General features: G+C 37.5%; 1 protein-coding gene across 5 annotated transcripts in view; it reads left to right on the top strand.

The window, feature by feature from the left end:
- The window catches only part of LOC112584482 (C-type lectin domain family 2 member H), a 70226-nt gene that overhangs the window by 22543 nt on the left and 20883 nt on the right, over positions 1 to 26800 (top strand). Inside the window, exons 1-2 of one of the 5 annotated variants that reach the window (XM_045165292.1) lie at positions 19759 to 19941; positions 25512 to 26652. The exons of 1 other annotated variant lie outside the window; for it this stretch is intronic. The gene's annotated coding sequence lies outside the window, so the exon portion shown is untranslated. Of the gene's footprint in view, positions 1 to 19758; positions 19942 to 24963; positions 26657 to 26800 lie in introns of those variants that run through there. 3 more of the 5 variants (XM_045165288.1, XM_045165290.1, XM_045165293.1) reach the window with 3 other exon arrangements.

Below are 26800 nucleotides of genomic sequence, written 5' to 3'. Positions count from 1 at the left end.
AGCTTTACAGGCAAGCAAAAGCTGAGAGAATTCAGCACCACCAAACCAGCTCTCTAACAAATGCTAAACGATCTTCTCTAGACAGGAAACACAGAAAGGATGCATAAACTTGAACCCAAAATAACAAAGTAAATGGCAACAGAATCATACTTATCAATAATTACCTTAAACGTTAATGAGTTGAATGCCCCAACCAAAAGACAAAGACTGCCTGAATGGATACAAAAACAAGACCCCTATATATGTTGTCTACAAGACACCCCCAACAAAACAAGGGACACATACAGACTGAAAGTAAAGGGCTGGAAAAAGATATTCCACACAAATAGAGACCAAAAGAAAGCAGGAGTAGCAATACTCATATCAGATAAAATAGACTTTAAACAAAGGCTGTGAAAAGAGACAAAGAGAGACACTATATAATGATCAAAGGATCAATCCAAGAAGAAGATATAACAATTATAAATATATATGCACCCAACATAGGAGCACCACAATATGTAAGACAAATGCTAACAAGTATGAAAGGGGAAATTAACAATAACACAATAATAGTGGGAGACTTTAATACCCCACTCACACCTATGGATAGATCAACTAAAAAGAAAATGAATAAGAAAACATAAACCTTAAATAATACAATAGACCAGTTAGACCTAATTGATATCTATAAGACATTTCACCCCAAAACAATGAATTTCACCTTTTTCTCAAGTGCACATGGAACCTTCTCCAGGATAGATCACATCTTGGGCCATAAATCTAGCCTTGGTAAATTCAAAAACATTGAAATCATTCCAAGCGTCTTTTCTGACCACAATGCGGTAAGTGAAGTGAAGTGAAGTGAAGTCACTCAGTCGTGATGTCAATGACAGGAGAATAACTATTAAAAATTCCAACATATGGAGGCTGAACAACATGCTGCTGAATAACCAACAATTCAGAGAAGAAATCAAAAAAGAAATCAAAATATGCACAGAAGTGAATGAAAATGAAAACACAACAACCCCAAACCTATGGGACACTGTAAAAGCAGTGCTAGTAGGGAAGCTTCATAACAATACAGGCTTACCTCAAGAAAGAAGAAAAAGTCAAATAAATAACCTAACTCTACACCTAAAGCAACTTGAAAAGGAAGAAATTATGAACCTCAGGGTTAGTAGAAGGAAAGAAATCTTAAAAATTAGGGCAGAAATAAATGCAAAAGAAACAAAAGACACCATAGCAAAACTCAACAAAAGCAAAAGCTGGTTCTTTGAGAAGATAAATAAAATTGACAAACCATTAGCCAGACTCATCAAGAAACAAAGGGAGAAGAACCAAATCAACAAAATTAGAAATGAAAATGGAGAGATCAGAACAGACAACACAGAAATACAAAGGATCATAAGAGACTACTATCAACAACTATATGCCAATAAAATGAACAACTTGGAAGAAATGGACAAATTCTTAGAAAAGTACAACTTCCCAAAACTGAACCAGGAAGAAATAGAAAATCTTAACAGACCCATCACAAGCACAGAAATTGAAACTGTAATCAGAAATCTTCCAGCAAACAAAAGCCAAGGACCAGAGGACTTCACAGATGAATTCTACCAAAAATTTAGAGAAGAGCTAACACCTATCCTACTCAAACTCTTCCAGAAAATTGCAGAGGAAGGTAAATTTCCAAACTCATTCTATGAAGCCACCATCACCTTAATACCAAAACCAGGCAAAGATGCCACAAAAAAGAAAACTACAGGCCAATATCACTGATGAACATAGATGCAAAAATCCTTAACAAAATTCTAGCAAACAGAATCCAACAATACATTAAAAAGATCATACACCATGACCAAGTGGGCTTTATCCCAGGGATGCAAGGATTCTTCAATATCCACAAATCAATCAACGTAATACACTACATTAACCAATTGAAAGATAAAAACCATATGATTATCTCAATAGATGCAGAGAAAGCCTTTGACAAAATTCAACATATATTTATGATAAAAAACCCTCCAGAAAGCAGAAATAGAAAGAACATACCTCAACATAATAAAAGCTATATATGACAAACCCACAGCAAACATTATCCTCAATGGTGAAAAATTGAAAGCATTTCCTCTAAAGTCAGGAACAAGACAAGGGTGCCCACTTTCACCACTACTATTCAACATAGTTTTGGAAGTTTGGGCCACAGCAATCAGAGCAGAAAAAGAAATAAAAGGAATCTATATTGGAAAAGAAGAAGTAAAACTCTCACTGTTTGCAGATGACATGATCCTCTACATAGAAAACCCTAAAGATTCCACCAGAAAATTACTAGAGCTAATCAATGAATACAGCAAAGTTTCAGGATATAAAATTAACACACAGAAATCCTTTGCATTCCTATACACTAACAATGAGAAAACAGAAAGAGAAATTAAGGAAACAATTCCATTCACCATTACAAAGAAAGAATAAACTACTTAGGAGTATATCGATTACGGTGAGAAATAACAATAACCTCAGATATGCAGATGACACTACCCTTATGGCAGAAAGTGAAGAAAAACTAAAGAGTTTCTTGATGAAAATGAAAGAGGAGAGTGAAAAAGTTGGCTTAAAGCTCAACATTCAGAAAACGAAGATCATGGCATCCGGTCCCATCTGGGGAAACAGTGGAAACAGTGGCTGAGTTTTTCTGGGTTCCAAAATCACTGCAGATGGTGATTGCAGCCATGAAATTAAAAGATGCTTACTCCTTGGAAGGAAAGTTGTGACCAACCTAGACAGCATATTCAAAAGCAGAGACATTACTTTGTCAACAAAGGCCCGTCTAGTCAAGGCTATGGTTTTTTTAATGGTCATGTATGGATGTGAGAGTTGGACTATGAAGAAGGCTGAGTGCCAAAGAATTGATGCTTTTGAACTGTGGTGTTGGAGAAGACTCTTGAGAGTCCCTTGGACTGCAAGGAGATCCAACCAGTCCATCCTAGGAGAGATCAGTCCTGGATGTTCATTGGAAGGACTGATGTTGAAACTGAAACTCCAATACTTTGATCACCTGATGTGAAGAGCTGACTCTTTGGAAAAGACCCTGCTGCTGGGAAAGTTGGGGGCAGGAGGAGAAGGGGACAATGGAGGATGAGATGGCTGAATGGCATTGCCGACTCGATGGACATAATTTTGGGTGGACTCCAGGAGTTGGTGATGGACAGGAAAGCTTGGTGTGCTGTGCTTCATGGGGTCACAAAGAGTTGGACACGACTGAGTGACTGAACTGAACTGAACTGAAAAAAACAAAAGTCCTATATATAGAAAACTATAAAATGCTGGTGAAAGAAATCAAAGAGGACACAAATAGATGGAGAAATGTACCATGTTCATGGATTGGAAGAGTCAATATAGTGAAAATGAGTATACTACCCAAAGCAATCTATGGATTCAATGCAATCCCTATCAAGCTACCAACGGTATTTTTCACAGAGTTAGAACAAATAATTTCACAATTTATATGGAAATACAAAAACCCTCGAATAGCCAAAGCGATCTTAAGAAAGAAGTATGGAACTGGAGGAATCAAGCTGCCTGACTTCAGGCTCTAATACAAAGCCACAGTCATCAAGACAGTATGGTACTGGCACAAAGACAGAAATATAGATTAATGGAACAAAATAGAAAGCCCAGAGATAAATCCAAGCACCTATGGACGCTTTATCTACGACAAAGGAGGCAAGAATATACAATGGAGAAGAGACAATCTCTTTAACAAGTGGTGCTGGGAAAACTTGTCAATCACTTGTAAAAGAATGAAACTAGAACACTTTCTAACACCATACACAAAAATAAACTCAAAATGGATTAACGATCTGAACATAAGACCAGAAACTATAAAACTCCTAGAGAAAAACATAGGCAAAACACTCTCTGACATAAATCACAGCAGGATCCTCTATGACCCACCTCCCAGAATATTGGAAATAAAAGCAAAAATAAACAAATGGGACCTAATTAAACTTAAAAGCTTTTGCACAACAAAAAAAGCTATAAGCAAGGTGAAAAGACAGCCTTCAGAATGGGAAAAAATAATAGCAAATGAAGCAGCTGACAAAGAATTAATCTCAAAAATATACAAGCAACTCCTGCAGCTCAATTCCAGAAAAATAAACGACCCAGTCAAAAACTGGGCCAAAGAACTAAACAAATATTTCTCCAAAGAAGACATACAGATGGCTAAAAAACACATGAAAAGATGCTCAACATCACTCATTATCAGAGAAATGCAGATCAAAACCACAATGAGGCACCATTTCATGCCAGTCAGAATGGCTGCTATCCAAAAGTCTACAAGCAATAAATCCTGGAGAGGGTGTGGAGAAACCAGAACCCTCTTACACTGTTGGTGGGAATGCAAACTAGTACAGCCACTATGGAGAAGAGTGTGGAGACTCCTTAAAAAACTAGAAATAGAACTGCCATATGATCCAGCAATCCCACTACGAGGCATACACACTGAGGAAACCAGAATTGAAAGAGATACATGTACCCTCAATGTTCATTGCAGCACTGTTTATAATAGCCAGGACATGGAAGCAACCTAGGGGTCCATCAGCAGACGAATGGATAAGAAAGCCATGGTATATATACACAATGTAATATTACTCAGCCATTAAAAAGAATACATTTGAATCAGTTCTAACGAAGTGGATGAAACTGGAGCCTATTATACAGAGTGAAATAAGCCAGAAAGAAAAACACCAATACAGTATACTAATGCATATATATGGAATTTAGAAAGATGGTAACGATAACCCTATATGCGAGACAGCAAAAGAGACACAGATGTACAGAACAGTCTTTTGGACTCTGTGGGAGAGGGTGAGTGTGGGATGATTTGGGAGAATGGCATTGAAACATGTATATTATCATATGTGAAACCAATTGCCAGGCCAGGTTCGATGCATGAGACAGGGTGCTCAGGGCTGGTGCACTGGGATGACCCAGAGGGATGGGATTTGGAGGGAGGTGGGAGGGGGGTTCAGGATGGGGAACACATGTACACCCGTGGCAGATTCATGTCAATGTATGGCAAAACCACTACAATATTGTAAAGTAATTACTCTTCAATTAAAATAAATAAATTTATATTTAAAAAAAGTAAAGCAAAAAATAACACATTTCAAAGCAATTATATTCCAATTTAAAAAATGAAAAAAAGATATAAGGGAAAAGACTTCTTAGTTGGTTACTTTGAAAGTAAAGACCTGAGATTCACATACACAGTAAGAGTAGACTTTTTCATGATTTTACCCTATTTTCTCTAATCTTATATCTCTTTCACAAGCTTCATGCTAACTGTTTGCTGACAAGTTTCACAGTTCAAGGTAAATTTATTTTAACCTGCTTTTATTTGCACTGATATTTGCAATTTAACCTGGGATTCATACCTTCTATTTTACAACATGGAGAATTGGACCTAAAAAATTGAGTTCACTGCATATACGACCCAGTATAAACACCCCAAATTGTGACTGCCAGCCACTTAGGCATTTAGTCTATGCTAGAATTTCTCAATAGCAGACAAAGTGGACATTTTGGACCACATCGTTCTTTCCTGTGTGGAGGGAGCACTTTCTTGTGCACAATAGGATGCTGGCAACATCCCTGGCCTCTACTCATGAGACAGTAGCAAATTCCCCTGCCCCATTCCTCTTGAGGCAACCAAAAACATCTTCAGATATTTCCAAGTGTCCCTTGGAAGGGCTGGTGGAAGGCAAACTCACCCCAGGGTTAAGAACCATTGATTTCTACAATTTGATGACTCTACCAATAACATGTAACTTAGTTTAACAAATACAGATTCTTGGAAGGGAGACAACTTTGGTCCAATTTGATACAGACATCTTAACCTTAGCAAGAAAGGACTGTGTAGCAGCATACTTTTTCAGAGTTCTAGACAGATAATTCATTCAGAAAACTAAGACCATGGCATTCAGTCCCATCACTTTATGGCAAATAGATGGGGAAACAGTGGCTAAGTTTATTTTTATGGGCTCCAAAATCACTGCAGATGGTGATTGCAGCCATGAAATTAAAAGACGCTTACTCCTTGGAAGGAAGGTTATGACCAACCTAGACAGCATATTCAAAAGCAGAGACATTACTTTGTCAACAAAGATCCATCTAGTCAAGGCTATGGTTTTTCCAGAGGTCATGTATGGATGTGAGAGTTGGACTGTAAAGAAGGCTGAGCGTCTAAGAATTGGCGCTTTTGAACTGTGGTGTTGGAGAAGACTCTTGAGAGTCCCTTGGACTGCAAGGAGATCCACCCAGTCCATCCTAAAGGAGATCAGTCCTCGGCGTTCATTGGAAGGACTGATATTGAAACTGGAACTCCCATACTTTGGCCACCTGATGCAAAGAGCTGACTCATTGGAAAAGACCCTGATTCTGGGAAAGATTGAGGGCAGGAGGAGACAGGGACGATAGAGGATGAGATGACTGTATAGCATCACCGACTCGATGGACATGGGCTTGGGTGGACTCCAGGAGTTGGTGATGGACAGGGAGGCCTGGTGTGCTGTGGTTCATGGGGTCACAAAGAGTCAGACATGACTGTGAGACTGAACTGAACTGAACTGAAACAGATAATTTTTTTTTTTAAAGGTGTCATTGACCAAGAGAGAAGTCACAGGACTCCCTAATGCACAGTGTTTCATTCCTTTATTGTAGGATTAATATGACAAGGAATGAAATATGTTTTTACCTTAATGAAAATGGTGTTGCAACAGCTAGATGCTACACAGAGAAGAAATGGATTTGTAGGAAAAAAAAGTGCACTAAATCAGTTCCCGACAGTGGACTTAACATCAAGGAGTAAGATGGTTTTAATATTTATCAACTTTTCCCCTTTCCTTTTGTTGAAATTTCAGCATTTCACTGCTTTAATATTATAGCCTGATGACACAGCTGGAATGATTTTGAAAGCAATTTTCTTATTAGTTTTATACTTTTTAAATGGTCTGGATCTTGGCTCATCTATATCAATTTGAGAAGAATCATGAAATTTAACAGAATCTCTAGGTTAATTTTGGGAGTGTTGTATTTATATATTATTTTCTTACTCATTTACAATGTATCTCTTGTATTGATTTTTGTCTTGTATAACTTACAATTTATCTAAACAGTTACTGCATAGTATTTATTATATGTGTCTCTATTATATGTATCTATTGCTTTTGCAATTATATACTTTTATTATCTTTTAAAATAGTTGTTTTTATTAGCAAGATAATTCTTTTAGGTATTCTTGTTCTGTTCAACATGCTTTCTGACAATTCATAATTTTCTAATAATTTGTGGATTCATTTAAATACTGGAAAACATAGCATCTAGTAGTAACAGTTTTATTTTTCCTATATTGTAAAAATTAATTATTTCTTGTATAATTAAAATGGGTGGAATTTCCAGGACAATATTGATGGTAAAAATTGTTCCACATTTTAAAGGAAATGCTTCTGATATGTTAACATTAGTCGTGTTGTATCTAGTTTTTTATATCCTTTTCTTAAAAGTTAGGTTGATTCTTTTCTATTTTTATTTGTTAAGAGATTATTTTTTCTGTAGGAAGAGACTTCATTTTCTTGTATGCTTTTGTTTGTGTATCTGTTTTGATGTTGTCATGGTTTCTATTCCTTAATCTTTTAATGTAATGAGTGACATTTTAAATTTTCTAATGTTAAGAGACGGCTTTATGTTCCTAGATAAAATTCAATTTGGTCATGACGTGATATCCTATTTATTTTAGATATATTCATTTTTATATTTATTTTTAAACATTCTTGAGTGTGATTACCCTAAAATTTTCCTCAGGAAGGCAGGGATTATAGTTTGAATAATTCAGTGATGACATGGTTGAAAAATGTGCTGCTTTACAATTATGCTATAAAAATGTGAATGATAAATTTCAAATTCATTCCTGCTCACATTTTCTGCATATTTTTTTTAAGATAGCTGCCAGGACCCAGCACAGGATTTCCCACCCATGACAAGGTCATGCGGGAGAACCCGGATGGGCAAGGCAAGTCAGGGCTAGAGGAACCCACCACCCCCCCCACCCCGCTGGATTTGCCTGAGCGTCTACCCCAAAACCAGAATCTGTCTGTTTTACTGTTTTACGACTTTCACCAACTCCTCTGACATTAACGGGGGGCTATCCCAGACCACCTTTCTCTGAAGGAAATATACTTAAAGTTCTAGTTAATAAGCCTCCTGGGCATAATAGGAGTGTTTAAATCCAAACCCCTCAGAGGGCTCTCTTACTTGCTTGACAGGTTTACCCTGACTCCTACAGCTACGCATATGATTGTTTACAGTCTCCCAACCACAAGAGGCACGGGAAGCTTAAGATATTCAAATAGTATAGAGCCTCTCTTGGAGTTAGAAATTGTTAGAATAGAACTAGTAGAAGATTTCATTGTTGAGCCAATGCTTGCTGCCAAGTTTCCACATCCCTTGTATTGTATCCTTGGAAGTGTATTAATTAATATAGCTGGTATATAGAAAAAAATAAGCAGTGGCCTTGGTGTTAACAACTTTAGACCCTTAAGGTAATAAATTCTTTCCTTTGTTGTAAGCCCACTGCATCTTTGCCCTAAAGGAATGCAACTTTATCTAACACCTTCGGAGGATGGCGCCAAACTTTAAAATAATTACTCTTAGAGAAAATAAGTCTTATGGTTGACAAACCTTTATCAGAGTCATAAAATGTTAACAGACCTTCTGGCCAGAAGATGATGTAAATCACCTAAACCATTTGTATATGAAAAGCTTGCAGAAAAGAAAACCTGGTCTTGATAAGGATCAAAGACTGCTGACTTTGCATGATTTCACACCCCCTATTATCCTCTATGCACAACTTAAGGTATATAAGCTCCCTTTGAAAATAAAGCTATGGGTCTTGCTCAAAGCTTGGTCTCCCCTTGTCCTTCTTTCTTGCTTCCTTTTCTCTCCTTTTCTTCTCTGTTCTTCCTTCAGGGTGAATGACTTGGAGTGTGGCGGCTCTCTGAGACCACTTACTTGCCTGGGCATCTAAGACCCACTCGAGAAGGTGCCTAAGGTGGGGCACCTTCCGCTATTCGAGAGGGCACCTGCGGCCTCCATGGTCAGAGCAAACTTGATGTCACAGGTTTTATTGGCTTTCCGCGTAAACCAGATAGTTCACCTCTGTCTTTTCCCTTTTATTTATCTTTTAATCGCCAACGCCGTCCTCCTGAGGGAATCCCTGGATCCAACGGACCCCGGTAGATATGCACTTGTGATCTTCAATGAAGAGCAGTAGCAGCCTTTGAGGGAGCTGCTAGAAAACAGTATTCATGGACATCATGACATAATGATGTCACCAAAGTTGAATGCTGGTACTAGAGAGATGCAGCCTCTAGAAGATTTACATTGTTTCAATGAAAAAAAAAAAAAAAAACTCATTTTCTCCGGATAGGAGAAATAAAATTAGAAAAGACACTTTTGACAATAACAAATCTGATATTATCTCTGGCTCTCAACAGGAAAGGGGCTTCCCAGGTGGCTCAATGGAAAAAGAATCCACCTGCCAATCCAAGACTTGCAGGAGACATGGGTTTGGGCTGTGAAGATCCTCTGGAGAAGTAAATGGCAACCCACTCCCGTATTCTTGACTGGAGAATTCCATGGACAGAGGAACTTGGTGTGCTCCAGTCCACAGGGTTGCAAAGAGTTGGACACAACTGAGCCACTGAGCACACATGCCCTGAACAAGAAGAAATAACATCTGAACACCATAAACAATCTGAATGCACCCTCACTGGATAAGCCAATGTATAACAAATTCCCTTTTGCCACTATTCAGAAGATTTTTTGCTAAATAATAATGCTCTTCATGAGCTTATGAGTTCTGTGATGCACTTTAAGCACTTTAGATCTCAGACCCAGGTGGAAGCCTTTATAAGACGAAATATCCAGTAATCAATGATTACACAGGGTCTTTGCAGTTGAGGGTAACTTAATTTATGTAATATCTATGAATTTTAATATGAAAAACTACACAATCTATCCCATGGGATAGAATTATTTTTGTAAACTACCAAAAGTGAAACTACCTTTAGTTGTGTCTGACTCTTTGTGACCCCATGGACTATAGCCCACCAGGCTCCTCGGTCCATGGGATTTTCAAGGCAAGAATACTGGAATGGGTTGCCATTTCCTTCTCCAGGGGATCTTCCCGACCCAGGGATGGAACCCAGGTATCCCACATTGTAGGCAGACGCTTTACCGTCTGAGTTACGTATATTGTGTGTAGACTCAAGAAATTTCCTCTTCCTGTATCTTATGAGTACCCTCACCTAGAAAATCACATGGGCGGAGGAGTCTGGTAGGCAGCAGTCCATGGGGTCACTAAGAGTCGGGCACGACTGAGTGACTTCACTTTCACTTTTCACTTTCATGCATTGGAGAAGGAAATGGCAACCCACTCCAGTGTTCTTGCCTGGAGAATCCCAGGGATGGGAAAGCCTGGTGGGCTGCCATCTATGGGGCTGCAGAGTCGGACACGACTGAAGCAACTTAGCAGCAGCAGCATATCTTATGAGGTTCAACTATGAGCCTAAAATGTTGTGTTGACATTCTAATGCTCAGGACCTCAGACTGTGACCTTGTTTGGAAATTAGGGCTGGGCTGAATGTAATAGTGAAGACATCATTACTATAGGCCTCAAGCTCTTTAGCACCAGTGGTGTTATAAGAAGAGGAAATTTGGAGTCAGACAAAACTCTTAACAAAGTGAAGACAACGTGAAGACAAAGGGAAAAGACAGCCCTGGGACTGAAGTGATATATCTATAAGTCAAAGAGTGCTAGGCATGGCCAGCCATTACCAGAAGCAGGAAGAGGAAAGAAAGGACTGTCTCCTAGAGCAGTCTGAGAGAGCATGACCCAGAGGATATATTGATGTTGGGCCTTCCAGGCTGTAGTACTGTGAGACAATCAGTTCCTGGTGTTTTAAATCATGCAGTGCATGGCACTTTGTTATGGCAGCAGTAGCATTAACACATTGTATTTCTGAAGTGTACAAACCCCTGCATCCTTGTTTTTAAAATAAAAGACTGACTCAAGAATCCATGATTAATTCATTTTTTGTCAGTTGTTTCATGAGGGCTGTCTTTCCACCTTGCTTATACTTTCCTTTGTTGTGCCAAAGCTTTTAAGTTTAATTAGGTCCCATTTGTTTAGTTTTTGTTTTTATTTCCATTACTCTGGGAGGTGGGTCATAGAGGATCTTGCTGTGATTTATGTTGAAGAATGTTCTATCCATGTTTTCCTCTAAGAGTTTTATAGTTTTTTGTCTTACATTTAGGTCTTTCATCCATTTTGAGTTTATTTTTGTGTGAGGTGTTAGGAAGTGTTCTAGTTTCACTCTTTTACATGGAGTTGACCAGTTTTCCCAGCACCCCTCGTTGAAGAGAAAAACGTGAAGATGTAGAAACAAAGACTAGCTATTGGGCTGGGGAACTGGTAACAACTTAGATTATAATTCAACCACATAGCAGAATCACTGAACACCTATTTCTCTGAAATACATGAAGGCATGACACACGTTGCTAAGTTATTTTTACAAGAAGCAGACCAGCTCCAAATGAAAACTGCTGACCATGAGAACATAGACTCTAGACTGGTTGAAACCGGAAAATTAATGATGCTTGAAAGGTCACCTTGATGCCAACCAATCCAAAAATGTCCATGAGTTGGTGACGCATTGCTCCTTGAACACTATAAAACTCCTCACTATCCCACTCCCGGGTGGGTCACACAGTCTTGAGTGCATTAGCCCTCTGTGGTCCCCTTTGCCTGGCAGCACAATAAAAATTACTCTTTTCTACTTCAGGCAAAACCTGTCTCTATGTTTCTATTCGGCAACAGAGAACACAGGCAGAGTTTTGGCAACATTATCAATATCAGCTTCTTTTCATTTCTATGTTTCATCTTTTTCAGATACAAGCATAACCTAGAATGTCCACTGCTTCTTTCAGGAAATGTATTTTAAAGAAAATACATTCTCTCAGCATTTAAGTGCAGTCAAATCTAGTTTTGTCTATCACTCGACAAAAGTGAATAAAAGCAGCCCTCACCACATCACTCCTATCTTTATTGCTGTACCCAGTGACCTTGCTTCAGTAAATAACTCCCATGTCCTCTTGAGCACCATTTCCTTTTCTTCCTTACTAAAGAATAGTAGATTTACAAAATTAACTTCGAATGTACAATATAGCAGTTCAAAAATTTTATACTGTGTATATATAGTTATAGATGCAAAGAACAAATATGTGTTTGCCAGGAAGGAGTGGGGGGAGCAGAGGGAAAGAAATAGGTGAGGAAGAGTGAGAACCAAAACCTCCAGTTACAAAATAAATGAGTTATAAGTATCAAACGTGCAGTGCAGGGAATATAGTCAATAACTGTGTAATATATTTGCAAGCTGACGTGTCGTAACTGGACTTGTCATGGTGATTAGTTTGAAATCCATTGTCTTGCAATTAAAGTATTATTCATGAAATAGCTTCATTGTCTTTTTAAACATTCATACAAAGCCCAATCTTCTGTGTGTGTTTGTAGCAAGTGGCCTTCTGACTAAAAATGTGTGGTTCACTGTGTGAATCTTTCACTATCCAAATTAGTTTAGCTTGACATTTTCAGTTACTCAGGAAGTTCCGGCCACAAACGGTTGACTGTAGTCTTAGTTCTCTAATAAAAGCTGGAGGTAAAATGCCTGATATAGATATGGTAGAGAAAGATGTTTTCCAACTGTGCGGATTGCAAAACGAGGTAAGAATTTGGGCTGTAAGGAATGAGGGTGAAGATTGAGGTGATAAAATAATGCTACTGATAAGATTCTAGTGTCTACACAGGGAAAGTGGTTCACAGCTACAGAGTTTTCAAGGATGAGAGATCTTGAAAGAGTGCTATAATTTATAAATTTTAAATGTGTTTATAATTTGTTTAAGAATACGCAGATATGGAAATTCTTGTCCTAACAGGTAATGAAAGGGAACTATTAAGAGAAAGAGGTAAGAGAATGGAAACAGGTAAAATTTATGACTGACAATGGAATGATTAATTTCACTGGGAAAAATACATACTGTAAAGTGTTACACAGATGCAGCGTATTATTATTGTGAAATAAAGTATAAAACTTATCATGGAAGCTCACAGGAGAGAAAACATTAAAAGGCAAGTAAAAGATATTTACTAATTTAAAAAAGTGAACAATTCCAGATAAAAATTTAGGAGAACATTCAAATAAAATATCTTACATAAGATGCCATATAGCAAGAAAAATGTGTGTATGTGTGTGTGTGTGTGTGTATATATATATGTATATACATATACACACATATGTATGAGATTGAAATTAATAATCATGATTTAAGATTTTGTTTGGTGACTTACTAAGTGAAAAAAGTGACTTTTACCTGTTGGAAAAAATTGGGGTGTCATAATTTAGGATGGAAAATTTTCCTTATCCTTGATAAAAGTAGCAATCAATTTAGATAGAAGGCAATTCAGAGGAGGAAAAAGATGATTTCTAATTCTTGGTAAATGACTTCATTTATTTCTTCATTCCTTTGGTATTTTGAGTATCTTTATAATAGCTGTTTAAAATATTTGCTAGATAATTCCAACATCTGTGTCACGTCAGCACAGCTTCTGTTGATTATCTTTCTCCATGCAAGTCCAAATTCTCATGGCTGTTCGTATGCTGAATAGTTTTGGATTGTCTTCTGGACATTTTTAATAAATATTTTGTTAGGAGATTCTTTGTTTAAATATCTGGCGCATATCCAAATTTTTGGTTTGAGCAGACAATCACTTTGGCTAGGTTCAGGCCTTCTGTGGGCTCTGGTTCCAGTTCAGTTTTCACAGCCCTTGTAGTGTTATTTGGATATTTCTTGCAAGTGAATCAACCAACGGCCAATCTGGAATGTGGGCAATGTTCAGCTATGAAGAGTTTAGGTCTCAGTGTCTTTGGTACGTTAGAGCCACGTGTAGGCATGTACAGCTCATGTGTCTGAGGACAGGGGAAATATAGGAATTTGCTACCCTCTAATCACATGGTGGTGGTTTTTTCTGGTGACCAGACACTCCCTTGAAACTATACAGAACCTTCACAATGAGTGATCACTAGCATAACAAAGTTGCTTCTTCTTTGACTCAAGAAATGGACAAAATTATAATGATTTTTGAAGCTCCTTGCCAGGAATCAGAGGTAAAGATCAAATATATCTATTACAACACAGTTTTCATTCACTCAGGTGGTGCTAGTGGTAAAGAAGCCCCCTGCCAATGCAGGAGATGCAAGAGATGCAGGTTCAATCCCTGGGTGGGGAAGATCCCCTGAGGTAGGCAATGGCACCCTGCCCCAGTATTCTTGCCTGAAAAATTCCATGGGTAGAGGAGCCTGGTAAGCTATAGCCCATGGCACTGCAGAGGGTCATACATGATTAAGCACAGAAAACAAAAGCAAAAAGTTAAGCACAGTTTGAAAAGTATCAGAACTTAGATATGGCAGAAATATTAGAATTATCACACTGGAAACTTTTTAAAAACTCTGACTGACATGCTAATGACTCCAATGCAAAATATAGACACCATGAAGAATAAATAGGTAGTGTAAGGAGAACATAGAAATTATAAGAAAGGAAAAAAAGAAATGTCAGAGAATCAAAACACTTACAAAAATAGAGTGTCTGATGATCTCATTAATACATGGCTGAGGAGAGAATCTCTGAGTTTAGAACATAGCAACAGAAACATCCAAAACTGAAAAGTTAAAACAAAACAACGGAAAAAACAGAAAAGAAAACCCAAAATAATATCCAAGAACTGTGGGATAACTACTAAAAGTGTAACATGTAATGGGGACACCAAAAGGAGAAGAAAGAAGTAGAAGCAATATTTTAAGGAACTGTGACTGAGAATTTACCCCAAATTAGTATCAGACACTAAAGCACAGATCTAGGAAGCTTGGAGAAAACCAAGCAGCATAAAACTGCGCACACACACAACATCAAATACATCTGGGTATATCATAGTCAAATTGCAGAAAGCCAAACAAAAATTGAGAAAAAATTTAGAAAGAAGCAAGAAGAAAAAAAATTACCTTGCCACCTTTTGTTTCCAAAGAAGCCAGGTAAACAAGCAGAGTGGAGTGAAATGTTCAAATTGTTGAGAGAAAAAGAAATTATCAACGTAGAATTTTATATTCTCTGAAATCCCGTTCACAGTGAAGGGGAAATAAAGATTTTTTCCTGGAAAAAAACCTTCAGGGAATTTGTAGCCAGGAGATCTTCCTTGTAAGAATGTTCAAATAAGGAAAGAATAGAAAGAGGGAAGGAAAGTAATATAGGTCAAAAACTAGGATCTACTTTGAGGAATAAATGAGAAAATTTTAAATGTATTTTTCCTATTCTTAATTGATCACACTGGTAACAGCTTGTTCAAAATAATGACTGTATTAGTTTCTTGTAGTTTATGCATAAATGGAATGAATGACAGTAACAATGTAAGGGACAAGAGTACAATTAGGATTATTTTGTTATTATAAGATATTGCACTATTCTTTTGAGGTTTACAGTATTAATTGAAAGCATATTTGAGCTAGTTGTAATTTTGTATTACAAGCTTCAGGGCAATCACTAAAAATATTTTTTTAAAAAGAAAGAAGTGCAATGGATACAAGATAGGAGAGAAAATTCAATAATCTAAGCTACCCAACTAAAACTACATAAGGCTGAAAAAATAGAAGACAAAATGGAAACAAAGAACAATAGCAACAAATAGAAAACATTAACATACATGGCAGATATTAATTCATCTGTTTAAATAATCATCTTTATGTCAATGGTTTAAATATACCAGCTAAAAGAAATTGTCAGAGTGAAACAAAAACAAGATCCAATTTTGTATTTTCTATAAAAAATCCACTTTAAAGATGAAGATACATGTAGTCAAAAAAAGAAAAAGGAAACGAATGGAGAAAGATGTTCCTTGTGAATACTAATCAAAAGAAAGCTGGAGTAGCTACACTATATTAATTTCATGCAGAGCAACTTCTAAACAAGAAAACTTATCATGGAAAAAGAAGAACATTACATAATCATAAAACAATTACTTCTCCAAGAAGACATACCAATTCTTTTGTATGTGAACCTAACAACAGTGTCAAGATGTAAGGTAGAACCTGATAGAATTGCTAGGAGAGACAGGTGAATTCACTATTATGGCTGAAGACTTCTGTAACCCTCTGTCAGAAATGGGCAGACCCATCTGGCAGAAAATCACAACACAGTTGTACTAATAGCACCATCAATCAACTGTATACAAAATAATTGATATTTATAAGCTACTTTATTTAATGACAGCAGAATATACATTTGTCTTGAGGTTATGTTAAATATTTGCCATGTTAGACCACATTCTGAAAAATTATAGCTTAAAAAATTAAAAGAATAGAAATCATATAATGTATGTGCTCAGGCCATAGTGAAATTAATCTAGAATCAGATGGCTACATAGAAATATAACTAAAAAATTCTAAATACAGGAGATTTAACAACATATTTCTAAACAATACATGAGTCAAAGAGGACATTTCAAGAAAAATTTAAAAATATTTTAACTAAATGAAAATATAACTTCAGAATTTGTGACATAGGGTAAAATAAGTGTTTAGTGGAAAGTTTACTACATTGAATGCACATATTCAAAAAGAATAAATACCTAAAAACAAATATCTAAGCTTTAACCATAGTAAACTAGAAAAAGAAGGGAAAATGCAAAGTGAAAAGAAAGGAAATTAAACAGCAGAAATCAATAGAGATGATCAATGGAATCGAAAGCTGGCTCTTTGAAAAAGATCAATAAAATCGATAAGCCTCTACAAAACAGAGCTGGTTCTTCAGAAGATATAAATAAAATTGATAAACCTCAAGTGAACTGAGGAAAACAGAGAGAAGATACAAATCAATAATATTAGAAATTAAAAAAGGGAAAATACTACAGAATCCTTGGATATCAAAAAGATAGTGAAAGAAAATTCTGAAAATTCTTAATTCTACAAAGTCATTGTACAGTCTTGCTTCACTTGGATCTTAACAGTCTGTGGGATTGCAGAATTGTCAGGACTGAGCGACTAACACACACAATACTACAGAGTCTTTGGACATCAAAAAGATGGTGAAAGAAAACTATGAAAAATATTAATCCAACAGACTCATTGTACAGTCTTTCTTCACTTCGATATTAACGTCTATACATTTTACAAGCACACATACTGAAGAAGGCTAATGTTTCTAATTACTATAAAACGTATTGAGCTACATATGCTTCATTATTTAAAAGCAAGTTAGCTGGAGTTCCTTTTGTTCAACATCTGGAAGAAAACTATTACTTTTATTCTAGATCAGCACTTTTGAATCAACTTTCTACAGTGGTGGAAATATTGCACATCAGTGCGACCACAATTGTAGCCACTAGCCACATGGAGCTGTGAGCACTTGAAATGTGGCTAGATTTTAAATTTTTATTTAATTATAATTGATTTAAATTTTAATACTCAAATGTGATTAATGACTATCCTATTGCACTGCAGTTCTAAAGGCTTTGCTTGTGGCTCAGCTGGTAAAGAATCCGCCTGCAATGCAGGAGACCTGGATTCAATCCCTGGGTTGGGAAGAGCCCTGGAGAAGGGAAAGCCAACCCACTACAGTATTCTGGCCTAGAGAATTCCATGGACTATATAGTCCATGGGGACACGAAGAGTTAAACACGATAGAGTGACTTTCACATCACTTCACTTCTAAAGGTGTGGTTTGGATTTAGACCTTAAAGCACCTAGAGAAGAATTTTTTCACCACTGTTTTTTACCACCAATATCAGGAGTGGAGTAGCAAAATTCAATGCATATTTGAACACAAATTCTTGTTTATTTTTTGTGAAAAAGTGTACAGTTATAGATGGTAGACAATGATCAGATATTTATTTGTTGTGTTTACACAAATGAGTCGGAGAAGGCAATGGCACCCCACTCCAGTACTCTTGCCTGGAAAATCCCATGGATGGAGGAGCCTGGTAGGCTGCAGTCCATGGGGTCGCTGAGGGTCGGACACGACTGAGCAACTTCACTTTCACTTTTCACTTTCATGCATTGGAGAAGGAAATGGCAACCCACTCCAGTGTTCTTGCCTGGAGAATCCCAGGGACAGGGGAGCTTGGTGGGCTGCCGTCTATGGGGTCGCACAGGGTCAGACACGAGTGAAGTGACTTAGCAGCAGTAGCAGTAGTAGTACACAAATGAGTACCTGAACAAGGTATTACTCAAGGATTGATTTCAAAAGATCTGATGCTTGTGGTCATGCAGAAGATATTATGTTGGAAAAGCCGTAAACATGCAGTGCAAGATTAAAGCCTCAACAAAAATTCTAATTGCGGAAAAACTATGGTAGAAGCGTAATTCATGGTTACAACGATGGGCTTTGAGAATGAACAAGAGAGTGTGAGTATTGGTTGGCCACTGGTAGCTATGTGATACTGCCAAGTTACATAGACTCTGTGAGATTCATTCATTTTACTACTAAAGTAAAATGAATAATAATAATAGTTTAATAACTTTTAGGATACAATGACTTGGACAATATATATGCTATATATGTTAAATTTCATATAATTAACTGCTTGTTGGGTGTCTTAAGCATAGAATATACAGATTCAAGAGATGTAAATATTTAAAAAAGAGCATCCTTGCTATGCAGGAAAAATTACTTTGCTAGTAAACAAGTAAATAGATCTCCAGTATTTCCCAAGGCATAAGAATGGAAATATGTAACTATTGATTTACAAGTGCCTGTGAATATAAGTTTATACAACTGGGAGGCAGTATAACATTAGATTAAACAGGACTTTAGCACAGAAACAGTATTCTTGCCTGGAGAATCCCATGGACGGAGGAGCCTGGTGGGCTAGTCCACGGGGTGGCAACGAGTCGGACGTGACTGAGCGACTTTACTTTCACTTTCTTTCACTTTTTAGGACAGAAACAAATTTGTGTACCAATCTCAGCTATTTTACTCAGTGATTCTGTGAATTCAACCAGATAGGTAATTTTTTTTTTTTCTTTCCAGATATGGTAACCTTGTTAAAGCTCAACATTCAGAAAACTAAGATCATGGCATGCGGTCCCTTCACTTCATGCCAAATAGACAGGGAAACAGTGGCTGACTTTATTTTGGGGGGCTCCAAAATCACTGCAGATGGTGATTGCAGCCATGAAATTAAAAGACGCTTACTCCTTGGAAGGGAAGTTATGACCAACCTAGACAGCATATTCAAAAGCAGAGACATTACTTTGTCAACAAAGGCCCGTCTAGTCAAGGCTATGATTTTTCCAGTAGTCAGGTATGGATGTGAGAGTTGGACTATAAAGAAAGCTGAGTGCAGAAGAATTGATGCTTTTGAACTGTGGTGTTGAAGAAGACTCTTGAGAATCCCTTGGACTGCAAGGAGATCCACCCAGTCCATCCTAAAGGAGATCAGTTCTGGGTGTTCATTGGAAGGACTGATGCTGAAGCTGAAACTCCAATATTTTGGCCACCTGATGCAAAGAGCTGACTCATTTGAAAAGACCGTGATGCTGGGAAAGATTGAAGGCAGGAGGAGAAGGGGATGACAGAGGATGAGATGGTTGGATGGCATCACCGACTCAATGGATATGGATTTGGGTGGACTCCAGGAGTTGGTGATGGACAGGGAGGCCTGGCGTGCTGCGATTCATGGGGTCTCAAAGAGTCGGACACGACTGAGCAACTGAACTGAACTGAACCTTTTTAAGTCAAATATAAAGTGGAAATAATGATGTCTGTCTTGACTGCATCACAGTAGAGCTTGTGGTAAGGCATCTTCAATTTTATTAATAACATATTATACATACATATTCATCCTGCCCATCGTTTTGTATGATGTACTCTGCATTTAAGTTAAATAAGCTGGTGTCAACATACAGTCTTGACATAGTCCTTTCCCAGTTTTGAACCAGTCCATTATTCCATGTCCAGTTCTAACTGTTGTTTTTTGACCAGTTTCTCAGGAGGCAGGTAAGGTGGTCTGGTACTCCCATCTCTTTAAGAATTTTCCACAGTTTGTTGTGATTCACACAGTCAAAGGCTTTAGCATAGTCAATGAAGCAGAAGTAGACATTTTCCTGGAACTCCCTTGTTTTCTCCACGATCTAACAGATACTGGAAATTTGATGTCTTCCTCTGCCTATTCAAAACCTAGTTTGAACATCTGGCAGTTTTCCGTTCATGTTCTGCTGAAGCCTAGCTTGAAAAATTTTGAGCATTACCTTGCTAGCATGTGAAATGAGCTCTATTGTACAGTAGTTTGAACATTCTAAAAGAAGGGCACTGCCCTTCTTTGGGAGTGGAATGAAAACTGACCTTTTCCAGTCCTGTCTGTGGCCACTGCTGAGTTTTCTGCTGACATAGTGAGTGAAGCAGTTTAAGAGCATCATCTTTTAGGATTTGAAATAACTCAACTGGAATTCTGTCAGCTTCACTACCTTTGTTTTGGGCTTCCTAAGGCCCACTTCACTTCACACTCCAGAATGCCTGGCTTTAGGTGACTGACCGCATCATTGTGGTTATCCAGGTCATTAAGACTTTTTTGTACAGTTCTTCTGTGTATTCTTGCCACCTCTTCTTAATCTCTTCTGTTTCTGTTAGGTCCTTGCTATTTCTGTCCTTTATCATGCCCATTCTTACATACAATGTTCCCTTGATAGCTCCAATCTTCTTAAAGAGATCTTTAGTCTTTCCCATTCTACTGCTTTCCTCTATTTCAGTATAAGTTTGCATTTTATTAATATAGAAACCTTTTTAATAATATTTCAAAATATTTTATATATCAAGAAATTTTGGACCAAGCAAATCTCCTTCAAAGAATTTATCATAAGGAAATAAATGGATTCCTATATGATACTTATTTCAAAAATATATAAAATAGTAAAATAATTATAAACAACTTTAATGTCTATATATATGAGCTAGGTTAAATTATGGTACATTTATACTATACACTTAGCAAAGGAAACAGCAACCCAGTCCAGTATTCTTACCTGAAAAATCCCATGGACAGAGGAGCCTGGGGGGTTATTAAACAATACTACAGAAAACAATACAGACATTAAAAACAATAATGTAGTGCTACAAATATTGCTATAAAGATCTACAATGTTTTTTTTTAATTTTATATTGCAGTATAGCCAACTGACCATGTTTTGATAGTTTCAGATGCACAGCAAAGGGACTCAGCCATACACATACATGTATCCATTTCCTTCCAAACTCCCCTCCCTTCCAGGCTACCATATAACATTGAGCAAAGTTTAGTGTAGTATACAGTAGGTCCTTGTCAGTTATCCATTTTAACCTGTGGCGGATTCATTTCGATATTTGGCAAAACTAATACAATATTGTAAAGCTTAAAAATAAAAAAAAATAGCAGTGTGTACATATCTATCCCAAACTCCCTAACTATCCTTCCCCACATCCTTCCCCATGGCAACCATATATTTATTCTCTAGGTCGGTGGGTCTGTTTTGTAAATAAGTAGATTCATATCATTTCTTTTTAGATTCTGTATATAAGGGATGCCAAACAATATTTCTCCTTCTCTGTCTGACTTACTTCACTCAGTATGACAATTTCTAGGTCCATCCATTTTGCTGCAAACGGTGTCTTGTTCTTCTTAACAGTAAGTAATATCCCACTGTGTATATGTACTGCATCCTCCTTATCCATTCCTCTGTCAATGTACACTTATGTTGCTTCCTTGTCTTGGCTATTGTTAACAGTGCTGCAGTGAACATTGGGATGCATGCATCTTTTAAGACCATGTGTTTCTCGGGATACATGCCCAGGACTGGAATTGCAGAATCATATGGTAGTTCTGTTTTTCATTTTTTAAGGCCTCTCCATACTGTTCTCCATAGTGGCTATACCAATTTACATTTTCACCAACAGTGTTGGTGGTTTCCCTTCTCTCCAAACACTCTCTAGCATTTATTGTTTGGAGTTTTTGATGATAGCCATTTTCACTGGTATGAGGTGATATCTCATTGTAGTTTGTTTTACATTTCTCTAGTAATTAGAGATGTTGAACATCTTTTCATGTGTCTCTTGGCTATCTGTGTGTCTTCTTTGGAGAAATATATATTTAGGTCTTCTGGTGATTTTTTTATTAGGTTGTTTTGATGATATTAAGCTGTTTGCAATTTTTGGAGACTTAATTCCTTGTCAGTCATATCACTGGGAATATTTTCTCCCAATCTGTGAGTTCTAGTCTTTCTAAATTTTGTCTATGGTTTTCTTTGCTGTGCAAAAGCTTTTGAGTTTAATGAGATATTATTTGTTTATTTTGGTTTTAGCTTCCATTATTCTGCAAGATGGGTTGAAAGAGATATTGCTGCAACTCTTGTCAGAGAATGCTCTGCCTATGTTTTCCTGTAGGAGTTTTATTGCTTCCCATTTCACAATTAGGTCTTTAACCCATTTTGAGGTTATTTTTGTGCATGGTGTTAGAGCATAATCTACTTTCATTTTTTTACATGTTGCTGCCCAATGTTTTCAACAGTTGAAGATGCTGTCTTTCCACCACTGTGTAGGCTTGCCTCTTTTGTCATAGATTAACTGACCATAGGTGAGTGGGTTTATTTATGGGCTTTCTATCCTCTTACATTAATTTGTAGGTCTATTTTTGTGCCAGTATCACACTGTTTTGAAGACTATAGCTTTGCCCTATTGTGTGTAGTTAAGGAGACTGATTCTTCCAGCTCTGTTTTTCTTTCTCAAGATTGGCTATTCAGGGTCTTTTGTGTTTCCAAACAAATTGTAAAACTTTTTGTTCTAATTCTGTGAAAAATGCCCTTGGCAATTTGATAATGATTACATGAAATCTGTCGTTTGTTTAGGGTAGTATTGTCATTTTCACAATATTGATTCTTCCAATCCAAGGACATGTTATATCTCTTCATCTCTTTGTGTCATCTTTGATTACTTTCATTAGTATCTTTTAGTTTTCTGAGGACAGGCCTTTTGCCTCTTAGGTAGATTTATTCCTAGGTATTTTATTCTTTTTGCTGCAATGGTAAATGGAATTATTTCTTGGATTTTTCTTTCATAATCTTATGTTGTTAGTGTAAATGAATGCAAGAGATGTATGTGTATTAATTATATATCCTGAAACATTACTAAATTCATTGATTACCACTAGTGGTTTTCTGGTGGCATCTTTAGGATTTTCTATGTACACTATCATGTCATCTGCAAACAGTGACTGCTGTCTTTCTCTTCCAGTTTGGATACCTTGTCTTGTTCCTGATCTTACAGGAAAGGCTTTCAGTTTTTCACTATTGAGAATGACGTTTGCTGTGGGTTTGTTGTATATGACCTTTATTATATTGAGGTAGGTTTCCTCTGCCCATCTTCTGGAGCATTTCTTTAATCATAAATGGGTATCACATTTTGTCAAAAGCTTTCCTGCATCTTTTGAGATGATCATAAGGTTTTTATCCTTCAATTTGTTAATATAATGTATCACATTAATTGATTTGCATATATTGAAGAATCCTTGCCTCCCTGAGCTAAATCCTACTTGGTCATGGTGTATGACCCTTTTAGTGCATTGCTGGATTCAGTTTGCTAGTATTTCATGGAGGATTTTAGCATCTATGTTCATCAGTGTTATTGGCCTATAATTTTCTTTTTTGAAATACCTTTGTTTGGTTTTGGCATCATGATGATGGTGGTTTCTTACAATGAGCTTGAGAGTGTTCCTCCCTCTGCAATTTTTTGGAAGAGTTTGAGAAGGATGGATGTTAGCTCTTTGCTACATTACTATTATCTGAAGTCTATAGTCTAGGGTTCACTCTTTGTGTTGTGTATGCTACAGATCTTGAAAAATGAATCCATCATTGCAGTACCATATAGCATAGTTTCACTGCCTTAACAGTCCCCTGGGCTCCACCTTTTCATCCCTTTCAACCTCTCCACCTTGGCCCTTCAGACGGATCTTTTCACTGTCTCCATAGTTTTGCCTTTTCCTGAATTTGGAAAGGTAAGTTATTGAAATTTAGAGTATGTAGCCTTTTCAGATTGACTTCTATCACCTAGTAACCTGCATTAAAGGTTCTTTCATGTTTTTCTTGAGTTAACTGCTTCTTTGTTAAGTCCCAGGATATTATGCCATTGTTTGGAAAGTCTAAAGTGTGTTTAGTTATTTATATATTGACAGGCATCTTGGCTGCTTCCAAGTTTTGGCAATCATGAATACAACTGCTATAAACATACCTGTGCATATTTTGCAAAAACATTCGTTTTCAAATTATTTGTGTAATTTTTGGATCATATGATGAGTATATGATCAAAAAGTGAGATTTTTTGATATGATGAGTATAATAATGTCTTAAGAAACTGCCAAACTATCTTCTAAAGAGTCATCTGCTTTTTATTATCACCACTTGGTGAAACTTCTAAATCATTTCAAGGACTAAAGTAATTCACCAGAAAAAAAAAAAAATTGTTCAAAGGCCACTTTCTGCAGTTACTGTCTTAAGAATATGTTCGTAAAGTCTATTCCAACTGAACCAACCTCACTGTGGACAGATCCTTAGCTTTGATATCTGATCACCCCAAAAAAGGGTGATGAAAACAGGTGATGACATATTCAAGATCATTTAAAAATTAAAAAGAAATATCCATGATTCACACATTCAAAATGGAGCCAGGTAGCCATCCATGGATGTGGTGTCAGACATGTTCTTAAATCTCTGAGAACTTGAACTTTAGGGACTATATCAAACTCAAGAATAACACCAGCATTTTTTTTTTTTTTTTTTTGCACATGCCCTGCAGCATGCAGATGGAACGTGTGCCCCATGAAGTAGAAGCTTGCAATCTTAACCACTGGACCACCAGGAAAGATCCCAACAGTTCTCAGAACAATGTCTGCAGCTGCAGGCCAGCTGCAAACATAATTTCAAAGTACCCTCTTCCCCTACCTGCAACTATGTAACCATTTTGACCTCCAATCAATTCTTACTTTAAAAAGCACCTTTATTTCTTGCCAACTCCAATCCTAATTCTTGTAGCAATTTATGTAGCATTGTAGTTTGGGTTTTTATACATTTCCCCTATTTTGTAATCCAGGGGTAGTTTCAATGATTTTGATCTGTGGCTCCTGAGAGATAACACTCCTAACAAACCACAAATCAAGGCCTTCTGAATATGCATGTGTGTCCTCAACCAGAGTTTCTGTCCTGGTCACCTCAGGACAGAAACACCAAGAAGTCTTGGTTACCTCAGATTGAACCTCAAAGAGACAAAGCCTGTCCGCATCTCTGCTAGGCCAAGGCGATTTCCAGGCTGTGACACCTTCTGCATACTTTCTTTTGCTCTGCCAGGAAGGCACCCAGAGTGGCAGACAGCCTGAGAAGAGGTTCATTCTCTTAGATCCACCAGTAGCCCACCAGCCCCCATCAGACATTTGGCAGTTTGAAGGGGAGCCAAATACCAGCAACCTTCAGGCATCCTGTTTCCTCCTGTTCTGACTTCCTCTTCCGGCTTGAAGCCCTGAGAAACAAATCACAGGAAGCAGAGCTGGGTTGAAACAAAGCCAGTAAAAAAAAAAAAAAAAGAAAAATCAATAAATAAAACAAAGCCAGTATGTGACATCCAGACTGAGGGATACCTAGTGTAATCTGGTCTACCGTCAGACTTGTTTTCTGGTCCCTGCATCTGGCGCCTCCCCCGTGTCTGGGCAGAAGACTGAGGCCTGGAAGTGAGAGACTACCCAGGAGAGGCCGTGGGTGGTGAGGGGTGTGTGTGAGGACCCAGGAAACCGGAGGACGTGGCAGTAGCATCAGTGTTTGCAGTCCTGAGACCAGCCAACCCCTTTGGCCAGCGGCAGCTCACAGTGAAGAGGATCTGCCACCGGGAGAGCCAAGGAGAGGACGAAGAAACCGCCTTCCCTGCTTTCACTTGGCCATGACTGAACCCATGTGCAAGTCCCTGTGTTCTTGTCTTTTGAAGTAGAATGCCAGCTCAAGAGTCAGTCATCAGGAAATATGAAGATGCAGAAACAAAGACTAGTTGTTGGGCTGGGGAATTGGTAGCAGTTTAGATTATAATTCTGCCATATGGCTGAATCACTGAACTCCAAGTTCCCTGAAAGATATAGACAAAGACATGACACACATTCCTAAGGTGTTTTTACAGAAGTGGATCCTCTCCAGATGAAAACTGCTGACCATCAGAACATTGATCCTAGACTGGTTGAGACCAGAAGACTGAAGATGCTTGAAACTTCATCTGGATGCCAACCAATCTGAGAATTGTCCTTGCCCTGCTCCTTGAACATTATGAAACTCCTCATGACCACATAGTCTTGAGGGCATTAGCCTGCTCTGGTCCCCTTTGCCTGGAAAAGAAATTAACGGCTATTCTTTTGTACTTCACCCAAAATGGTCTCCATGTTTCTCCTTGGCATCGGTGAACAGAGGCCAAGTTTTGGCAACATGACCTCTCCAGGGCTTTGTTTTCAATGTGAGTATCTGAACTAGTAACTTGTAACTAGTATCTGAACTAGTTACCTAGTAACTAACTAGGTATGTAACGTAGTTGCTGTAATAAATAACCTCCTAAATTTCATTGATAGCACAGTATGTATTTACTTATCTCTTATGCAGGTATG

The sequence above is a fragment of the Bubalus bubalis genome, chromosome 4 (genome assembly GCF_019923935.1).
Source record: "Bubalus bubalis isolate 160015118507 breed Murrah chromosome 4, NDDB_SH_1, whole genome shotgun sequence".
NCBI lineage: Eukaryota > Metazoa > Chordata > Mammalia > Artiodactyla > Bovidae > Bubalus > Bubalus bubalis.
The sequence above is the reverse complement of the archived record's forward strand: the minus strand, read 5'-3'. Positions and strand labels throughout refer to the sequence as shown.